The sequence below is a fragment of the Dicentrarchus labrax genome, unplaced genomic scaffold, assembly GCF_905237075.1.
Source record: "Dicentrarchus labrax unplaced genomic scaffold, dlabrax2021, whole genome shotgun sequence".
Classification (NCBI taxonomy): domain Eukaryota; kingdom Metazoa; phylum Chordata; class Actinopteri; family Moronidae; genus Dicentrarchus; species Dicentrarchus labrax.
In genome coordinates this window covers 25,889,782-25,910,822 of record NW_026136702.1, presented here as the reverse complement: position 1 = coordinate 25,910,822, position 21,041 = coordinate 25,889,782, and the positions used below count along the sequence as shown (strand labels likewise).

At 39.3% G+C, this 21,041-nt stretch overlaps 2 long non-coding RNA genes across 2 annotated transcripts in view; one reads left to right on the top strand and one right to left on the bottom strand.

Annotated features, from left to right (window-relative positions):
• LOC127377137 (uncharacterized) overlaps positions 1–21,041 on the bottom strand; it is a 417,826-nt gene that overhangs the window by 23,388 nt on the left and 373,397 nt on the right. The window lies entirely within an intron of this gene.
• LOC127377107 (uncharacterized) lies at positions 14,202–15,644 on the top strand. The gene is made up of 2 exons (XR_007887620.1): positions 14,202–14,393; positions 15,487–15,644. It is a non-coding gene; the product is annotated as an uncharacterized LOC127377107 (long non-coding RNA).

Below are 21,041 nucleotides of genomic sequence, written 5' to 3'. Positions count from 1 at the left end.
CTTTTAACAGGCAGTTTTTCCTTGCCCTTGTCGAAAAGTGTCCTGAGATAACTTCTGTTATGAATTGGCGACAAATAAATTTAAATTGAATTGAATTGAATTGAATTGAATTGAATTGAATTTCAGGAGCACTTGTGTGTGACTCCTGTGTCATCAATTCAATTCAATTCAGTTTTATTTGTATAGCTCAAATTCCTCGTTCAGGCCCAGTGGATTCTTGCAATTGTCATTAGGAGCACTAGGAGGAGCCAGAGGAACCTGATTGTTTCACACAATATCTGTCTCATGTCCTACTGTCAGGATATAGTGAAAGTTTCAACAAATATAACAAAACGTTATTTTTACAAAAGCTTTAATGGACCCTTTTCTGTCACTGAGTAAAGTGTTATTTTTTTATGAATATTTCATATTATATTCTAAAAGAACAATAACAGTAGAGGACAACTGATAAACTGTAAAATGAACCCAAATAGTTAACACAGTAACTGCAGGAGGTTTGTGTAAAATGAGAGATTTTATTTTATTATTATTATTTTTTATCAACCACACATACTTATTAGGCTTCTTTTTCACAAATGCCGTGTTTTCTTCTTCATGGTTCTATCAGCTCTTCGGCTGTTTTAACTTTTCTAATGCAGGACGAGGCTGTTTAGCAGTGAGTGAAGGCTCTGTGAATGTATCTTGTGTTCAGTTTTCAGGTTTCTTACACCCCTTAAAATTAGGCCTTGTGACCCCCCATGAAGCTTTGGCAACCCCTAACCACTGAGCTAAGGGTTCCTTGGCCTGAAGAACATTGAAGACCCCAGTGTTACAGTCACTTCACTGTTGCTGTATTTCATTTCCTCCAGTAGAGGTCAGTACAGGACTAATCGAATGCCTCTGCTGTCTAGTGGACAACAGCTGGTACTGTATGTCTTTAACTGAGTTCAGTCTGCTGTGGACCAGAGGAAACAGTGATTTAATATTAATACAAGTAGGGGTTGTCTAGAGGACTGCCAACAGGATCCAGGACCAGCCTCAATTCATTTCATCCAAACAGGATCAAGTTAGGTGGGCTGGATTAGTGTAAATCATGTGCTTTAAGAACATGCTGAAAACTTCATCCCACCAATCAATTTTTTCAGTTCTTTCTGTTTTTGGTCTGTTTTTGGAAGCACTACTGTCTTAAGCATTGGAAGAAGCACAGTACAGTGTCAGAAATTACCCCGGCTACATTGACTTTTAAACAGAGGGAGTATCTCAGTGTTCATTGGCAAATAGTGCCTGTTTGGAAACTGGGCAGAATAATTACTGACGGTGTGAGAGCATCCAAAGCTCCACCAGTGAAAATAATATAGCACAGGATAAGTTGAGGCAGTGTGTTCCAGGATAGCTAACAGTGACTGTGCTTTCAGAGTAAATTAACTGCTGTCTATGGACCTAAAGTTGAGAAGCTAAATACCACCTGTGTTTCTGATTGTAGGATGTTTTTCTTCCAATAAATGTAGACGTAATGTAGCTCCATTGATGAATTGGATCTGGATGAGTAAGAGAGGAAGAGGACTTATTTCATGCATTTGAAGATACTGAATCTTTCTTTCAGTGACAGAAGTAGACTGCATCTGGCTAATTACAAGGAATATGTTGTCCTCCCAAAAAAACAACAACTCTGTATTTCATGACCTGGGGATGAGACTCAGCAATCCATTATCTTTCTTGGCTTTGATTGGTTGTTTTCTTTCAGGCCCCCATGGATTCTTACATACATTAGAAGCTCTAAGAGGAACCAGAGGAACCTGGTTTTTCAAACATTATCTGTCTCATGTCCCACTGTCAGGATATAGTGAAAGTTTCAGCAAATATGACAAAAAGTTATTTTTATAAAAGCTTTTATGGGGGCAGCAGCATGGAGTAGACGCAAGACGCACATGCTCCTCCTCGTTTCAAACCTTTTTGCTCCTACAACCTTTTATTTCACAACCAAATTGTTAAAGAATTTGCGCACTTATTTTATTCCACGCGCACTTATTTTATTTCACGCGCACCTGTCTTAAAATGGCTTCAAAGAGTGGCAGATCCGGAAAAAAGGACGACTCGCCAACTAGTTTAACGATGGAGGCTATCTCGGCGCTACTGGACCAGCACCGCTCGGCATTAGCAACAGACTTCAGGACCACTTTAAGCTTGCTGGAAACGAAATTCGACCAAGTCCGGGCCACCGTGGAAGACCAGGGCCAACGTCTGAGTTCTCTCGAGCTTGTTTCAGAGGACCTGAGCCAGCGTGTCAGTGAGCTAAAAAATGCATGCTCCAGCCTCCGTGAAAACAAGCTACTGCTAAAGTCATCAACCTGGAAGGTCGCAACAAACGGTTTCAGCCACGCACATATTTTCTGTGTCATTTTGTGTTCAATATGTTATCTTGAGCCTGTTACCTGGAGTATTGATACCACCTGTGCTTACCAACCCATCTTTTCTGCTAGGGAGAATGGTTAGTCCCTTAAATTTATTGAGATGGAATGTCAAGGGTTTAAATCACCCTGTTAAAAGAAGAAGGGTTTTTTAACACATTAAAGGACAATTCCGGCGCAAAATGAACCTGGGGTTAATAACACATGTGTACCGAGTTGGTCCGTTCTCTGGGATATGTTTTCATGCTAATCAACCATGACCGGTTTTAGCATAAACCGCTAATTAGCTTATAACGCTAGCCATCGGGGCACAGAGTAACGTGAAAAGAAATAGCTTTTTATACCACTAACAAGACTCAAAATAGCACCACACTTACAAGGTAGCATAATAAGGGCCCCTACGTATAAACCAAAGCATTGAGAACTTTGTAAGTGTATTTGGAACAGCCATTGCTTTTTTACAAGAAACACACATTCATGGTTCTGACAATTCACGTCTGATGTCGCGGTGGGCGGGGCAGCATTTTCATTCCACTTTTCAGGCTACATTTAGCTATATGCCCTAAATGTGGACGATGTGGATTTTCTAAAGGGTTTCTTCTCTTCTCTTTCTGACCTGAGCTCATACCATCTCATACTTGGTGGGGATTTTAATTGTTGGCTCGATCCTGTGCTCGACCGATCTTCTCCGAACCCCGGTATAATGAGTAAATCTGTATCACTCATTCTGTCTTTCCTAGACAACTATACTGCCACAGAAATATAGCGATATCTCCATCCAAACGAGAGGGAGTACTCTTTCTTCTCTCATTCCCACCATACCTTCTCTAGGATTGACTACTTTCTTGTTGACAATCAACTGATCCCATTTACCCGTTCCTGTGATTATCAGAGTATAGTGATATCTGACCATGCCCCGGTGGTACTGTCCATGACCTTTGACCTCCTCTCAACACATTCAGTTGAACGCCAATTATTGCGGAGCAGGAGTCTGTTTTATGCTCATGGTGACAAATCTGGTAAAATGTTAGCCAATCAGCTGAAGGTATTTAAAGCAAAACAGCACATCACAAAAATCCAGATGGATGATGGTAACATCACCTCAGATCCCTCTAAAATCAATGACCCATTTAAGAATTTTTATTCCAGACTTTACACTTCTGATCTCCCAAATGACACGTTGATGGAAAGTTTTCTATGTCACTTACATGTCCCCATACTTACCCGTGACAATACGACTAGGTTGGACGAGCCTATATCGCAGGGGGAGATAGCAGCCGCTATCTCAGCTCATTACAATCTGGGAAATCTCCCAGACCTGATGGGTTCCCGGTGGAGTTTTTCAAAACGTTTTCTTCGTTACTTTCCACTCACCTAAGCTCAGTGTTATCGGAATCTTTCAAGCAAAGCAAACTGCCAGCATCACTATATGAGGCATGCATCACTCTTATCGTAAAGAAATGTAATGACCCAACGGAGTGCTCCTCCTATAGGCCAATCTCCTTATTAAATGTCGATGCCAACATTTTGGCAAAAGTTTTGGCCCGTAGATTAGAGGGTATACTACCACTGATCATATCAGAGGATCAAACTGGCTTTGCAAAAAATCGTCACTCTTATTTCAATATACTTCGCTTATTTGACATTTTGTACTCAACCTCTGAGGCAGATCCAGAATGCGTCCTTTCTCTAGACGCAGAGAAAGCGTTTGACCGCGTGGAGTTGAAATATTTATTTACAGTCTTAGAAAAATTTGGCTTTGGACCAAACTACATTAGGTGGATTAAACTGTTATATACACGTCCAACTGCTTCTATCCTTACCAACTCTCAACGATCTCAACGTTTCAATCTTCATAGAGGAACCTACAAGGATGCCCTTTAAGCCCACTACTTTTTGATCTGGCCATAGGGACACTAGCAATCACGTTTTGCAGCTGCAAAGATATTTCAGGGATTTTGAGGAAAGGAATTGAACATAAAGTGTCTCTGTACGCCAATGATCTTTTACTTTTTATATCAAACCCAGATAACTCTTTACCTGCAATGTTGTCCTTACTCACTCAATGTGGCCAGGTTTCGGGATATACATTGAATTTACACGAGTGAACTTTTTCCTGTGAATACGGAGGCACTTGCCTTAGAGTATACCAACCTCCCTTTTAGGATTGTGGGACATAAATTTACCTACTTCGGCGTTATAGTTACAAGGAAACATAAGTGTCTTTTTAAAGAAAATTTTCAGACTCTACTAAATCACGTGAAAGAGCACTTGATGCAGTGGTCACCCCTATCTACATCCTTGGTGGGCCGGATCAATTCTGTTAAAATGAACATTCTTCCTAAATTTCAATTTTTCTATCTATACCAATCTTCATTCCTAAATCCTTCTTTGACTCATTGGACTCAATCATATCGGCCTATATATGGAGGGGCAAGCGCCCTCGACTAAACAAAGTCCATCTTCGTCATCATCTTCTTCATGTTCATCATCATCAGTCACTACTATTAGTGTAGTTGTTGCTACTGTTGTTGCTGTGCAACTGTCTGTCTGTCTGTCTGTCTTCTCTCTCTCACCCCAACTGGTCGAGGCAGACGACCACCCACCTAGAGCTGAAGGGTCTGTCCTAGGTTTCTGCCTCTTAACAGGTAGTTTTTACTTGCCCCCGTCGCCAAGGTCTTGCTCATGATGGTACTGTTGGGTCTCTGTAAATGTTATAAGGAGTTTGGTCTAGACCTGCTCTATTTGAAAAGTGTCCTGAGATAACTTCTGTTATGAATTGGCACTATACAAATAAAATTGAATTCAATTGAATTGAATCTTCAAAAATCCCCAAAAGATGGTGGCATGGCACTGCCTAATTTCCGACTTTACTACTGGGCGGCTAATATACATCGTCTTACTTTTTGGTCTCACTTTCAGCTGACGGTCCGACATGGGCGACAATGGAGTTGAGATTGGTCCGAAATGTCTCCATTTTAGCTCTGCTTGGATCCTCTCTGCCTCTCCCCCCAAGTAAATTAACTGATAGTCCGACGGTTTGGCACACAATGAGGGTGTGGGCTCAGTTCAGGAGGCATTAGGGTTTCCATGATTTTTCTCTCTTGAGTCCTATTCTGTCCAACCCTTTCTTTCAACCTTCACTATCTGATTCTGCAAGAATGGCGTACAAGTGGCATCGAGAAGTTTGAAAATCTTTTTACTGGTAATAACTTTGCATCATTTGCACAATTGTCTGAAAAGTTCAGTCATCAAATACCCATTTTTTCAGATACCTGCATTCGAGACACTTTCTCCATTCTCAGATACCTAGTTTCCCTGAGGCAACCACTGCGACCACTGCCAATGTGTTGCTGGGTCTGCATCTATCGCCCAAGGGCTTAATATTGGTTATCTATGACAAAATGATGGGCATAAAACAGGCTCCTGTGGACAAAATTAAGACTGCTTGGGAGCAGGATTTAAACCTCTCACTGTCAAACGATGTATGGGATTCCATTTTCAGGCTGGTAAATTCAACATCTCTCTGTGCACGTCACTGCCTGTTACAGTTTAAGGTGGTGCACAGGGCTCATATATCTAATGTCAAATTATCTCATATGTACTCAGATGTTGATGCCTTGTGTGACAAATGTAAGAGAGGTGAAGCTTCACTTATTCACATGTTCTGGACTTGTCCCAGCCTGGAAAGATACTGGAGAGATGTTTTCCAAACCTTGTCCCTCATTCTTAATCTTGAGCTAGAGCCCAACCCACTGATTGCCCTTTTTGGCACCACTGGTGTAGATGACACACGCCTAACTCTAACCAAAAGTCGCACACTGTCCTTCGCTTCTCTTTTGGCTAGGCGAGCAATACTACTAAGATGGAGGGATGCTGCTTCGCCCACTCACGCTCAGTGGCTTAGGGACATCATGTCCTGTTTAGACCTTGAAAAGATCCGCTACTCAGTTTGTAATTCAGGTGGGAAGTTTCAGAGGCTGTGGGGACCCTTTCTGAAATACTTTGAGAGTCTTCAGTCAAACTGAAGGATTTTTCTTTCCTCTGTTTCGCTTCTTTGCTCGTCTTTCTGTCAGTTACATAGTCTGTATCAGTCAATGTCTAAATTCGCTTTCTTCTACTCATCTATCTTTTTTTCTTTATCTATTCATTCTGGTTTTTTTTTAATTAATCTATTTTTAATTTTTAGAATTTACAATTGCGGTTAGGTACTTGACTTCCAGCAGTTTCCTGCAATACTCCAGGAACAGTGCTCGGTGGGAGGCGATGTTTGTGGATGTGGCTAGTGGTAGGGGAGGGGGGTTTGTGCTTCGACACTTTAGAAGAAAAAAGGAAAATGTGCATTGTATGAGTTTGTGATTGAACTTCAATAAAAATATCTGAGAGAGAAAAGAAATGTACCCTTTTCTGTCATTGAGTAAAGTGTCTTTTTTTTATGAATGTTTTAAATTAAATTCTATAAGAACAATAACAGTAGACGACAACTGATAAACTGTAAAATGAACCCAAACAGTGAACACAATAACTACAGTTTGTGTAAAATTAGAGATTTTTTTTTATCAGCCACACATAGTTAATAGCAGGACGTGGCTGTTTAGCAGTGAATGAAGGCTCTGTGAATGTAGCTTGTGTTCAGTTTTCAAGTTTCTTACACTCCTTAAAATAGGGCTTAGGTTTAAAAAAAAAAAAATGTCTTATTTTTTAATCATCTTCAAAATCAGATGAGTGTTTCTCAAATGGAGAACAACTATATATATATATATATATATATATATATATATATATATATATATATATATTAAATCATCATAATTCCTTAAATAATCCTACTATAAGTTCAATAAAAATTTAAATGTAAGTTTGATAAAGCATATTTTATATTCCATATTCCTATTTAAAAAAAAAAAAGTTCAATGCAACTTCAATGCCATTATATTTTAAATATTATATTGCATGACAAAAAAAATGTTTACATGATGTGATGGGATCCAAACACTAGAAATTAAGCATTTAAGGGTTTTTTATTGATAAATCAGACACTGATGGTGCTGCACTGTATTGTACATCTTCACATAGATATTCTTTTCTGCCAAAAATGTTTTTTTTGCTGTTCAGAGTGTCCTTCACTGGGGTACATTAATGAAAGGGCTTCAGATGATGTGGAAGACTGTGATTGGCTTATAGTCATCCAATCAAATAGGTCTGTGCATGTCAGGTGACTGTAATCATAGATGTAGACATCCTAAAAAGTTATATCCTTGGGAATGGACTGTGGATCAGAACGGGCTTTAAAGCACTGAAATAGCAAGCAGTGGTCTTAATTAGGACCAAAGGCAATTATTAACTTTAAGGGCTGTCCACACCAATGGTACACCTGCCCAGGTAATATCACTTATTGTGGATGATCAGAGCCCTTCTCCCATCTGTCTCAGGGTGTAGAGACTATTTGATCTCCTTGAGTTGAGTTGAGTTGCACTTGTTAAGGTGGGTCGGCTTACATCTGTATCATTCTAATCAGTTCATGAAACCAAGAGACCTCACATTTGACCAAGCATAACTAAGTAGAGGTCTACTCAGCCAAAATAATGCAGTTCAAAATGCTTCACAAAAGTATAATAAAAGCCTCTTTGCATAATTAAATGGATTTTAAATCATTTGTAAAGTGTATTTCAAGTAATTAAAACATAAAAGTAAAACTTTCAAATTAAAAAGTGACAGTGAGCTGTAAAAAAATAATACTAATAATACTACATTACAGATCCCCTGATTATAAAACTTCAAACATTTCATTATTTTTCTTCCCCCCATTTGCTGTCAGTGGAGCAGGTCTTATCTGTACAAGGATCTCTGTGCTGTAGCTAGTGATTGGTGCCCCAAAGTCAATGACAGAAACAGATGTTCATCCTTAAAGACCCTCTCCAGATTTGTATCAAGACATATATATAAATAGTCTGTTTGGAACAATAATGTGTGTCTGACATGTGTAAGTGTATTTTCCACAATCTATGAATATGCAAATGTTTTCCTGCTGGAACAAGCAGTCTCCTACTTCACTGTAAAGTCCATTCTCAGTGGATGTGCACTGGTGGCTTCAAGTTTCTACATCACACTGTACAAGTTGCAGACTGGACCAGGACTGACTTCCAAACTATTAGTGATGAATGAATTGTGAGAAACATTCCACTTTCAGCAGATGAATGTGAAAACATCCTTCTAGTGCGCATACAGCATTCAAACTGACTGGAGGAGGACAGTAAATAACCTACTATTAATCTTTATTTCTGACTTTTTGGGAACAGCTCAGTCAGCACAGCTTTCCCTTTTGATTTAGACGTTAAAATATCATCCATATTGTCCTCAAGTAGCTCACCGCAGACTGCCACACTCATGCTGCAGAGGAGTGGACTCTTACAGAACACAGACCTGTAAATATAGAGGATTATTCTTGTACCTTCTTGTGATGGCAGTCATCAGAATAACTGGCTAAAAAGTTCCAGGTCTGTGGAATCTCTGTCTCCAGATGTCTGGTGTATCACGATGAGCAGGCACTTGTGCACTTGTGAGTATTAACATGCAGGTTCAGTCACTGAGGGGGGTTCTGCAGGATACTGGATCCACTTTAATGACCTGAACCTACAGGATGTGCTGAGTGTGGTCAGTGCGACTGCTGGACTTAATGCTGTAGCAGATGCTGTCGGCTGCAGCGTCCTCCTTCAGAGGGGCCCGGCAGATGGCTTCCCCAGCCTCACTGCTGCTTCAGGGAGGGAGGAGGCCCCAGAGCCCCTCAGCGAAAGGGGCATGGACACTCTTAGTCAGCATCCACAGTGGATGGAGAAAACACCTGGAGAACACCAAAAGCAGTCTAAACAAACCCTGTGCCTAGTGCTGAAAAGACTGGATGAGGTCCTTTTGGCCCTGTTGCAGGAGGAAGATGTGTGTGTGTGTGTGTGTGTGTGTGTGTGTGTGTGTGTCAGCGGATCCAGAGACAACAAAACTTGAAGACCTACTTTGACCTACCTGCTAGAATTGCCAGTTGAAGGAAGTATATTTTCATGACTTGCAATTTTAACAAGAAATCCAGAAAATATCAAATTCCCATTCCTCTCAAACACAGAAACAGGAGGGGTCAAGCACAATACAAAATGGTTCATGTAGAAATAAAGTAAATAATATAATATAAATAGAATTATATTATTCCCTCCATTTTACAACAGCACTTCACCGCAGTCACCAAAAATCTCAAGTCTTATATGCAACTACTCTTGTGTATGCATACATACTAGGGATGGTAAGATTCACTGGTTTATCGGTGCACCGGTATAAGAGTTTTAGGTGCGATTGCCTGTGCATTGGATACAATTTGGGATGAACTTGGGAAGCATCATTTCTAACATCTTTGCATCTGCATGCCTTTATTATTTAGAAATGTAGTAAATATAAAAATAGTTTTATATTTAGATTAAGTCCTCCTCTCTAAACTGTTGCTGCTGAAGAAGAACCAAAGAAATAAAATCCAACTATCTTCATATTGCATAGACTCATATTCTTTTGTGTCGCATTGAATTGCATTGTGTTGAATCGATCACAATAGGGGTGAATCATATCATATCACAGTGGAAGTTGCCTTGTGTATTGGATCATTGGAAATGCATTGAGATGCGTATGGCATCAGCCTCAGTGATGGAGATGCACATCCCTAAAATGGAATATAAATGGTATTTAAATGTTATAGTGTACAATAATATTTTAGACAAAGCTATGCCTCCAACTTTGTGGACACAGTGCATAAGCCACATCCATAAAGAAATAGTTTTCCAGTTTGGAAGAACTGCACTGGCCTGACCTCAACCATCCAACACCTTCCGAATGAACTGGAGCGCTGACTTGGAGCCAGACCTGATCACCCAACATCAGTATGGACCTCTCTAATGCTCTTGTGTCAAAAATTTGAGAATAAAATGTTGTCAAGTAGGATGTTGCTTGCAATTTTCAAGTTATTCTGGATTTAGAAGACACTTGATTAAGATACATGCTTCTGGTGATATTTTTAAATGTGGCTGCATTATTACTATAATAAAATCAATCACCTATCCATTACATTTTATGCCATAATCAAAAAAAAAAATTTTTTTTTTTTTTTTTTTTCCCTTTAAATTTTTTCCACAAATTAAAAATTTTTTTTTTTTTTGGGGGGGGGGGGGGGTGAGTTGGTTGTCTTTTTTTTTTTTTTTTGGGTGGGGGTTGGGTTTTTTTTTTTTTTTTTTTTGGATTTAATTTTTTTAAATTTTGTTTAAAAAAAAAAATTTTTTTTTTTTTTTTTTTTGGTTTTTTTTTTTTTTTTTTAATTTTTTTTTTTTTTTGTGGATTTCTTTTTGGGGGGGATATTTGGGTGTTTATTTACTTGATGTTGGGGACAGTCCACCTGTGTGCCTCCTGAGACCCCTTAACCCTCTAGCCATGACAGCCAACAGCACAATAAATTCTCAGTGCTTTAATGATGCCAGAACATCCCAAACCCCAGGCCTCTTACTAAAAAAAAATTTTTTTTTTTTTTAATTAATTTTTTTTTAAATTTTTTTTTTTTTTTTTTTTTTATTTCTTTGGGTGTTTTTCTTGTTGGGTTTTTTAATTCCCACTTTGTTTTCTGTGTGAAATAAGATGATGCTCTGTCCAGTCTGACAAATTTTATAATTTATTTTTTTTTTTTTTTTTTTTTTTTTTTTAAAATTTGGGGAAAATTTATTTTTTTTTTTTTTAATTTTTTTTGTTTTTTTTGGGCCCCCCCACACAAAACAATAACGTAAACCCTCTACTTCCCCAAATTATGAGGCTGGCCCTTCAGTGTCAACTCACAGCAAAGATATGTGTGCCTGATGTGTGATTCACATTTGTATGTCAGAGGGTTATATTATTTAATGTATTAACATTGGCTATATGGAATTCACCCTTGTTTTTATGTACATGTTTATGTACTTAAATTACAGGTTTAAAGTCTACCTCATGTTAATACATTCCTGCATTACAGAAAAGTTCTTTGTTATCCTGTCAGAAATTTGTGCAATGCTTTTATACTATGCACTTTCTGCATTTGTCTCTTATGCACTACAGAAAGATGTGGTACTGACATGATTTTTGAAATAACTGCCTGTTCCAACTGTTTAGCTGCTGTTAAAGCAGTTTGTTTTAAATGTGAATATGTCTGGTTGGTTTGCTGTAAAATGTTTACAGTTTGTAATTCAAAATGTCACACATGATTTAAAATAAAAATGTGTGGTAATCAAAGTTTTTTGTAGTCATTTTCACCTAAATTTTTTTTTGTTTTTTTAAATATTAACTCAGAAAAGTGTTGAATAAAAACATATTTTTAAGTGTTGACTGTTAACACCATGAAAGAGTTCACATTAAAATGAACTCCAGGTGAGAGTTGTATTGTATATATAAGTGTTCAGTTTTTACTCCACAAAAGAATTAAATAATCAACTTCCGGAAAAGAGTTACTTTAACTTTCCCCTGGAGTACATTCGATGGTCTCACATGTACACTCAAATGTAGCCGATTCTGTGGTCTGTCCCGGGACTATGGTCTCTGGCACGGATTAGTTGGTCTCTGGCACGGACCAGTGGTCACAACCACTAGGTAGGTGCGCTAAAGACACTGGTCGCGACCAGTGGCACAGCGGTCATGACCAGCTTCTTACTGGCACAAAGGGCACTAAAATTACTGGTCTTGACCACCTCCTATGTGATCTGTTCTGTTGTTTGGACCAGTTGAGTGGTCTGTGGAGTGTTTGTTTGTTTGTATTTATTTTTAATACAACTTTTCCCATTCCTCACTGTGTTAGCAGAATAGCTTAAATGTGAGAAGCCATAATCGTTTGTCTATCCAATGTTATTGATCACTAATAGAAATCATAATAACAATGATTAAATTATTATTATTAGTCGTAGTTGTATGAGTAGTACTATCGATTATGCAGGTCTGTGTGTTCGTGACCTGCAGCACAGTCCTGACCAGCTCCTACCTGGCACGGACCAGTGGTCACTACCAGAGGCCATGGAATGGCGTCGGTGACAACGGCAGCCTGTCATGGCAGCTCCTATCATTGTTGTAGTTTTAGTGTGTTTTCAGTGTGTTTTTTGCTATTTTTAACTGTTTTCTTACTTTCTTACTTTCTTACTACTTTGTTCCTGTCGCCTAAATACTTTTTTTGGTGTTTTTGAGCACTTTTTATTTTTTGTTTGCACGGGTTTCTATGGTGACGGCGAGTCGCATTGTTTACACCCGTGACCAGATGATCGCCCTGAGGTACCCTAGCATACTGACTGGAGAGAGACCCTCCATACCGGAGGAGCTGATGAGACGGCGAGGCTGCAGAGCAGGGATTAAATGGAGGATGAAGAAGAGGAACTTTAAACCCTACAAACGTGGCTACACGAGCAGATACCGGACTCCAACGTCACCATGCCCGGCTTCCAGACGGTTCGAGCCGACAGGGACGCCACCGCGACCGGCATGAAGAAAGGAGGGGGACTGTCTGTGCTCATAAACAACAGGTGGTGTAACCCCGGGCACGTCTGTGTGAAAGAGCATGTCTGCGGCCCGGACATCGAGCTTGTCGCCGTCGGACTTCGTCCATGTTATCTGCCACGGGAACTTTCCAGTGTTATCATCATCACTGTCTATGTTCCTCACAGTGGTCTTCATCATCACCATCACTGTTTACATTTATGATGTCTTATTTATTCTCCTGTACAGCACTTTGGTCAACTTTGGTTGTTTTTAAAGTGCTTAACAAATAAAGTTGGATTGGATTGGATTGGATAGACATACACTCCTGAACAAAATCTTAAAACCGGGGGAAAAATGACAAGTATTCGCATTTTGCGTTGGTGGAACATAACAAGATTGTAAGTAGAGCTTCAAAATGCCAAAAGAAGAAACAGGAGCAAGAGACAAAACAATAGCATTGGCAATTTATTGAAAATTGCATTTAAACTCAAATAGGCTGTTCATCAGCTGGTCAAAAGTTTAAGACCATAGCCTTAAAAAAACCCCAAAACAGAACTAAAAGTGTAAAAAAAAGGACTCAGTAGTGAGTAGCCCCACCGTTGTTGTTGATCACTTCAAAAATTTGTTTAGACATGCTTGTTTTTTTGTAAACGTCCCTTGCCATCCATCCCCAAACATTCTCAACGGGATTTAGATAAGTGGAACACGCATGATGGTCCAAAAGAGCAACGTTATTCTCCTGGAAGAAGTCCTTCATCAGGCGGGCGTTGTGAACTGCAGCATTGTCCTGCTGAAAGACCCAGTAGATCACCACACAGACGAGGGCCCTGAGGGCATCAAGAGGGATGCCCGCTGCAACATCTCCACATAGCCAGCTGCGGTTTGATGCCCCTGCACAACCTGAAGCTCCATTGTTCCATTGAAGGAAAAAGCACCCCAGATCATGATGGAGCCTCCTCCACTGTGCCGTCAAGAAAACATCTCCAGTGGGATCTCCTTGTCATGCCAGTAACGTTGGAAGCCATCAGGACCGTCAAGGTAAACATTTTTCTCATCAGAGAATAAAACTTTCTTCCACCTTTCAATGTCCCATGTTTGGTGCTCCCTTGCAAAGTGCAAACGGGCAGGTTTGTGGTGTGGGAGGAGAAGTGGCCTTTGAAGACGTTTTTTGTTCTTTAAGCCCTTCTGTCGCAGATGCTGTCTGATGGTTATTGTGCTACAGTCAGCATCAGTAAGGGCCTTAATTTGGGTTGAGGATCGGCCTGTGTCTTCATGGACAGCCTGTTGGATCCTCCGGCTCAGCGCAGGTGACATTTTTTTGTGTCTACCACTTGACATTTTTGTCCCATTACCCTCAGGACCTTTTAAGAAATTTAAAATGACTGTCTTACTGCGTCCAACCTCGGCAGCACTGGCGCGTTGCGAGAGGCCTTGCTTGTGCAGCTCAACAATCCTGCCACGTTCAAAGACAGAAAGCCTTTTTGCCTTTGCCATCAGGTCAGGTCCAATTTGGTCGCACATGCGACCAAAATTTTTAGGGGTGCGACTAATTTTGCCCGGGGGCCCCGAGGGGGCCCGGGTGAAAATACATTTTTTCTCATCATCTCTCTGTGTTCTCCTGTGACCGAACTCACACACTCATGGTAGGATCATATCGTGTTCTAAACCAATAAGCGACAGAGCTCGGGCGGGTCTTTGCCTCTGATTGGCTGTGGTCCTGTTCACCGCGCTAAGTTGTGCGTGTTTAAAAATTGCACGCGACCTGAGCGCCACAATAGCTGACTAAGTGAAATGGAAAAATAAAATAAACGTGACAAAACGAGGGAAAATTAAGAGAGGCAGAGATATTGAAAGTTTTTTCATTAAGAAAACCAAGCCTACAACCAGCCCTACAACTATAATCCACAGGTTCCAAGCACGGGCCGTCCGGTGTGCCAGCCCGGTCCTTGGGACAGCATCAGACACCAAGAGACACCGAGTCGGGAGACCCGGCCAGACCCAAATTAAAAGGCCAAAATATTCCTAGCCAGGAGGCAAATCCTGGTAGACAACAAAGGAGTACGCAACCGTGTCGTCAGGGTGGGGTCAGAATATGGCCGGAAATAGTGCACTCGTAAGCAGGTCAACAACGTTTCATATCGAAACTTTAAAAAAACATAACATGTCTAAAAAACACATGATATGCCGTGACAAGTGTGTAGAGAAAGTGGCCCCTCTCCCAGCTGCATTTCAGCAGCAGGTAGTAGTAATCAGGTCCTCTTTTATTTGGAAATGTTTTATTTTGCTTAGTGTTTTAGTTTGAAATGTTCAACTTCAGCTCAGTGAAGCACTTTAAACACTTCATTTTTCTTTTTATATATAATTGTGCTTCAAATAAAGACAAGGATTTCTCTACACCTTATTCTTGTTTAAAAATCATTCACATTTTATGAAAGTTATGGAGAGCGATAAAAGGTGACCTTACGGCGTTAAAGGCAACGCAATGAAAAATTTGGGGGCACCTAAATTTTGTGCTGGTGCACCTAAAAAAAAAAAATTTAGGCGCACCAGTGCAACCAATGCAAAAAGCTAGTCTGGAGCCCTGTATCAGGTGTTCATGACAGTGTGAATGCCTGATAGAAAATGACATGAAAGCCAGATTTTTGCACAGATTTGGACTTTTTAAGGCTATGGTCTTAAACTTTTGATCAGCTGATGAACAGCCTGTTTGAGTTTAAATGCAATTTTCAATAAATTGCCTCCTCTATTGTTTTGTCTCTTGCTCCTGTTTATTCTTTTGGCATTTTGAAGGTCCACTTACAACCTGGTTATGTTCCACCAACGCAAAATGCGAATACTTGTAATTTTTCTCCCGGTCTTAAGATTTTGTTCAGGAGCGTATATGTCTATGGTCACTACCACTAGGGACGCTAAAGACACTGCAAATGCAAATAGGATGATTGATTACTTATTTTATTTATGAGTCAGATAATGCAGCCACATTCTTAAAATGAAAAATGCATTTTAATTTTAAAATTTTACCTTTCAAATTGAATTTTGGTATCTATTTGCTGGGGCATATTTTGAAAAGTAAATCTCAAATGTCTTTTTCTTTTTCACTTTAATTAAGTAAAAGAATGAGCAGTCTCGAAGAAGAAAATTAAAATGCAAATAGGATGATTGATTATTAATTTTATTTATGAGTCAAATAATGCAGCCACATTCTTAAAATGAAAAAGCATTTCTGCAAATGCATTTAAATTTAAATTTTGGTCACAATTCGCTTCCATACGCAGCAACTCATGCCGTACCTGCCAGTAGTTCCTCATAGGACTTTGAATTGTCCGACCCACTGTGGTTGGACATAAGTGCACAGCTTGATGCCTGGCAAGATGAATTCTCTTGTGATTTTGTGATGTTGTGAGTCCCGCTGTGTGGCAAGGTTAGTAAATCCCTCCAGCAGGTTTAACATCTGGTAAAAAAGCTTAAACCAGAGTGGATGCTGTTGTAGCAGCACACTAATGACCATGAAGTCAGAATGATGTGTTCAACAATCATATATTGTATGACTGTAAAGCTCAGGTGTACACGTACTTTGTTAGGGTGTGCAAATACTTTTGATGTGTTCTTTTTGGTAGGAAATGCAGTGACTAAATTGAATGATTGATTACATGGGTCCTTTTCAGAAGGGGATCACAACATGATTAGGATAGAATAACAGAAAATGTGCACTTTTCATACAAGAAACATTTTTATGTCAGCTGAATTATTTTTCTCTGTAGGTCCAATACTTCACAAATAATGATATCCCATCTCCCCTGATTGTATCCATTTATAATGCTGCCAGAAATGCTTCTGCTCATCATGATGAAGCAGCCTCATGAGGCCTGAGCTTTTTAAACAATGATCATGAAGGCACCTTGACAAATGAGCAATCCACTGAGGAGAACAACAAAGCCACAGAGTGTCTTTACAGGTTTATCTAATGGCAGGCTCAGGGGGAGGACTCTATGTTATCTTATGGCCCACTTGGGTATCTGGCTAATCATTTAGCATGAAGATAAACCCTTCCCTTATGTTAGTTTTAGCTTGTATCCAAGCAACAGACACATGTCACACATAAGGATTATTTATCAGCGCAACATCCAGGTTGTCTTGTTCTGGTGACATAATAATATGTTAAACATATTCTAATGATGTGTGATATTTACTGACATTTACTCCAAGTGGTGTTTATGCGGTGGCTGTGACCCAGGTGGTAGAGATGGCCGTCCACTGATCACAGGGTTGGTGGTTCGATCTCCACCTCCTCCTGTCCACATATGTCCTGGAAGACTTGGAAGTGTCCGTTTACCTATCTTTTCTCTACAACAAATCATTTTAAGTAACAGACGTAAGTTTGGTATGTTATGTTAAAGTTACGTCAGGTACGTCAAGTATATGAATAAACATAACTTTGCATAACAAGTATATAGTTACATTGTGTATGTGACGTAATTTAGATCCTAAACCTAACTGAGTAATTTTTGTGCCTAAACCTAACCAAACCTTTCAGGCTTTATTTTGAAACTGACGCATGAAGTATGTGTCTCAGCTTTCCACTCATTCCCAATTTATGCAGTTCCAACACTCTTTATGGACCCCAGTATGCATAAATATTGAAATACACTTGGCAAATATAACACATTTATACCACATGCAACAAACTCCAAATTGCATGGGATTGACATGAAGTGGGCATGTCTGCAAAGGGGAGACTTGTGGGTACCCATAGAACACATTTTTATTCAGATATCCTGAGGTCAGAGGTCAGGGGATCCCTTTGAAAATATTTAGCCCTACAGCCTCTGTGCGGAGTGGAAGAGGGAACAATAATGGGGTGGCACGTGCGGTGGCCAATCAGATTTTAGATTCCCCTCCTCTGCCCCTGGACTTTAACAGGGGACGTGCAACACGCTACCGTTCATTGTCAGTGGATTGTAGCAGCCGGCCTGCTTCCTTCTTCAGCGCTTCATTTAAAAGTCTCCCGAGGGTGTGCGTCCTTGAAAAATTTAGAAAAGTACATCTTAATACAAATTTAATTTAATACTTAAAAACAAATGTGAGAACAGCTGATTGTTGCAGAAATTACTTCATTTGGAGGATTAAATGACATAGAAAGGGGTTTGGTTTTCCTTTTAAAGGAGTTTCCTTTTTTTTTTTTTTTTTTTTTTTGTTTTTTTTTTTTTTTTTTTTTAATTTTGTTTCCTTTTTTTTTTTAAACCTGGATAACTTTTTTTTTTATTTGGCCTTAAAAAAAAAAATTGAATTGAATTGAATTGAATAGAAAAATTTTCCTTTTACACTCATATTATGATGTTGTTCTTTAAGGCTGAATCTAGTATTTAGACCAAATCATTTGACAACATGAAATTAATTTGACTACTGTATTATTTAAAATAAAAGCAGGGCAGTATTCTATACCAGAATTGCATACCTGGCAGTGTTGACGAGGCTTAGGGGGTGTGTGTCCGCCAGCTGGTACTTCTGCAGATGCCATGGGGGTGCATGAAAATATTGTGGAGTAACTCAACTAATTTAGAAAATAGAAATAACATTTCAATTAAAAATGTATATATCTATATAACATATTGAGCCAGTAAGGTAATTTACCTTAGTAAGTGAGCACAGACTTCTAAATAGTTAACTAAAAGTCATGGATAAATGGTCAGATAGCTAAAAGTAACAGATAAATTGTCAAAAAAGTTATCTAAACATATAAATGATTAAAAGAAATCATTTTAAAATTGATTAATGGTAGCTAAAATAGCCAAGAGTATTGGATAGATAGTTGACAAACTTAGTTGAAAATGGATAAATGGTTACTGTTAAAGTATCAATGTGAAACATCTGGCTTGTGACACAAGTGGTATGAATGCAAAGTTAAACCAATAAAACACTCACAGTTCAACTGTATGAAAAACGCTTTTATATAGTCAATAGTGTTAAATAACAGTTTAAAGTCAATGAACACATTTGGGACATCATTGGTGGTGTTGATGCAGGGGTTCATCTGACAGGGCTGCAGGGTTTGGGACCACTAAACTAATCAGTCATTGTTGTGAATTTGTGGAGCACAGTCATGCTACCAAGGATGATGAAGGTTCTATTAGATTTGTTATTAACCTTTCCTCTAAGGCCACCCTCAGGACAAACAACCAAACCTCCAAGGGCATCCACACCAAGAACGATAACTACAACAGTAACTACAAATCTATAACTCAAGTGGATGGAGTCCACAACACAACGGTAAATTATATCATTGGGATCACTTTCAGAGCAATTAGATGAGCGATATTGTGGTATTAGTGATGAGACTAATGCATTCATACACAATCACACACACCGATGCACGGCATCGGGAGCAATTCGGGATTCAATATCTTGCTCGTGCAAGGGAGCGGGTAACCACAACCTCTATTGGGATGACCCCTCGTCTCCACAGCCGCCCCAAGACTTATGTAATGTAATATAAGGCTGCAAATCAGACATAAAAATCTTCTTTTACCTAAGACATACTGCCAACAGTCTTTAGTGTTGACAGGGTCTCTATAGTCCTTAAAGATGTCCTGTTTTTTATTTTTTAATCAAGCTGTCTATAAAATTAATCTTGTCTTCTTGTGTTGGAGTCTCCTAAATGTCTTTGTGAACCCATGTCCTAATTTTGTGTGTGTGTCTCTGCGGTATATACGGCAGTAACTTTATCCATTTTGCCATTAGGCTGCCGACACAGTCGGCATGCAGTGCGTTCTGGGGGACGTGGGCCAGGGATCGTTGATCAGTGTGGATGCTCACATGGTTATAGTTTTTGTTATAGTTATAGTTATTGTTGTTGGTGTGGAAGGCCCATAAGAGTAGTATAATCATCAGTGTGTTGTTGGTACAATCCAACAAATTAGTATTGTTGGGTGCAATAAACATCAGTGCCTCTAGAGGCCACTAGGAGCACTTAAGAATTCAGCCAATACGATAATTGATAATAAGCTGCTTCTCATGTCTGATAACAATACGATAAAACCCAATAATTTAGCATTTTAGTATAAAAAGTAAAAAGGAGTTGATAAAGAAAGGCTAAGCCTAATTGTGGGAAGCTGTGGCTCAGAGGTAGAGCAGAGCAGGTTGTCCACTAATCAGAAGGTTGACAGTTCGATTCCCAGTTCCTCCAGCTGAGTGTCGAAGTATCCTCAAGTAAGATACTGAACCCCAAATACTATGTCATCGGTGTGTGAATGTGAATGAATAGTAAGTTTCCGTTCAATTGACTTCATTTTGTGTGAAAGGGTGAATGTGGCATGTAGTGTAAAAACGGGTGGTCGGAAGACTAGAAAGGTGCTATACAAGTACAGTTCCATTTACCATTAAGTGAGAAAAGATGCTAGCTCTGTTCTAACCAAATCTAACTGACAACACTGTTGTTTACACAGGCAAAATACACAAAACAGTTCTCCTCAAATGTTAATTTATTTTTTCTAGTAAAATTCATAAAAAAAACTTTGGCTTTTATAGAACATAAAGCCTATCAATGGTTTTGCATAAGAAGTCCAAATAAATTATTATTAATATCAACTGATAATTTATTGGCTGTGGCTCATAGGAAGAGCGGGTCGTACACTAATCAGAAGGTTGTTGGTTTGATCCCCGGCTCCTCCCGGCAAATGTCGAAGTATCCTTGAGCAAGATACCGAACCCCAAATTGCTCCCGATACTGTGCATCAGTGTGTAATGTGTATGAATGCGTTAGTTTCTGTTTGATGGCCTTTGCCATCACTGAGTGAATATGTGTGGGAATGGGCATGTAGTGTAAAAGTGCTTTGAGTGGTCAGAAGTCTACAAAAGCGCTATACAAGTACAGGTCCATTTACCATTTACCAATTAAATTATCCCGATAATTTATAATAAGGGACGGAGCCACATATTATTATTTTTAGCCCCCTTTGACTGCATTTTTGCCCCCCTGAACTTATATACGAAAACTCAATTTTATTTGGCAAAGTTGTCAGGCCTGGTGAAAATGGGGATATTCTATGCGTCGCTTTCAGGTTGGCCACTAGGTGGCACTACTATCATAAAAAATGCGTTTAGGCTAATAACTTCTGCATCATTTGTTGCACATTCAAAAACCTTGTA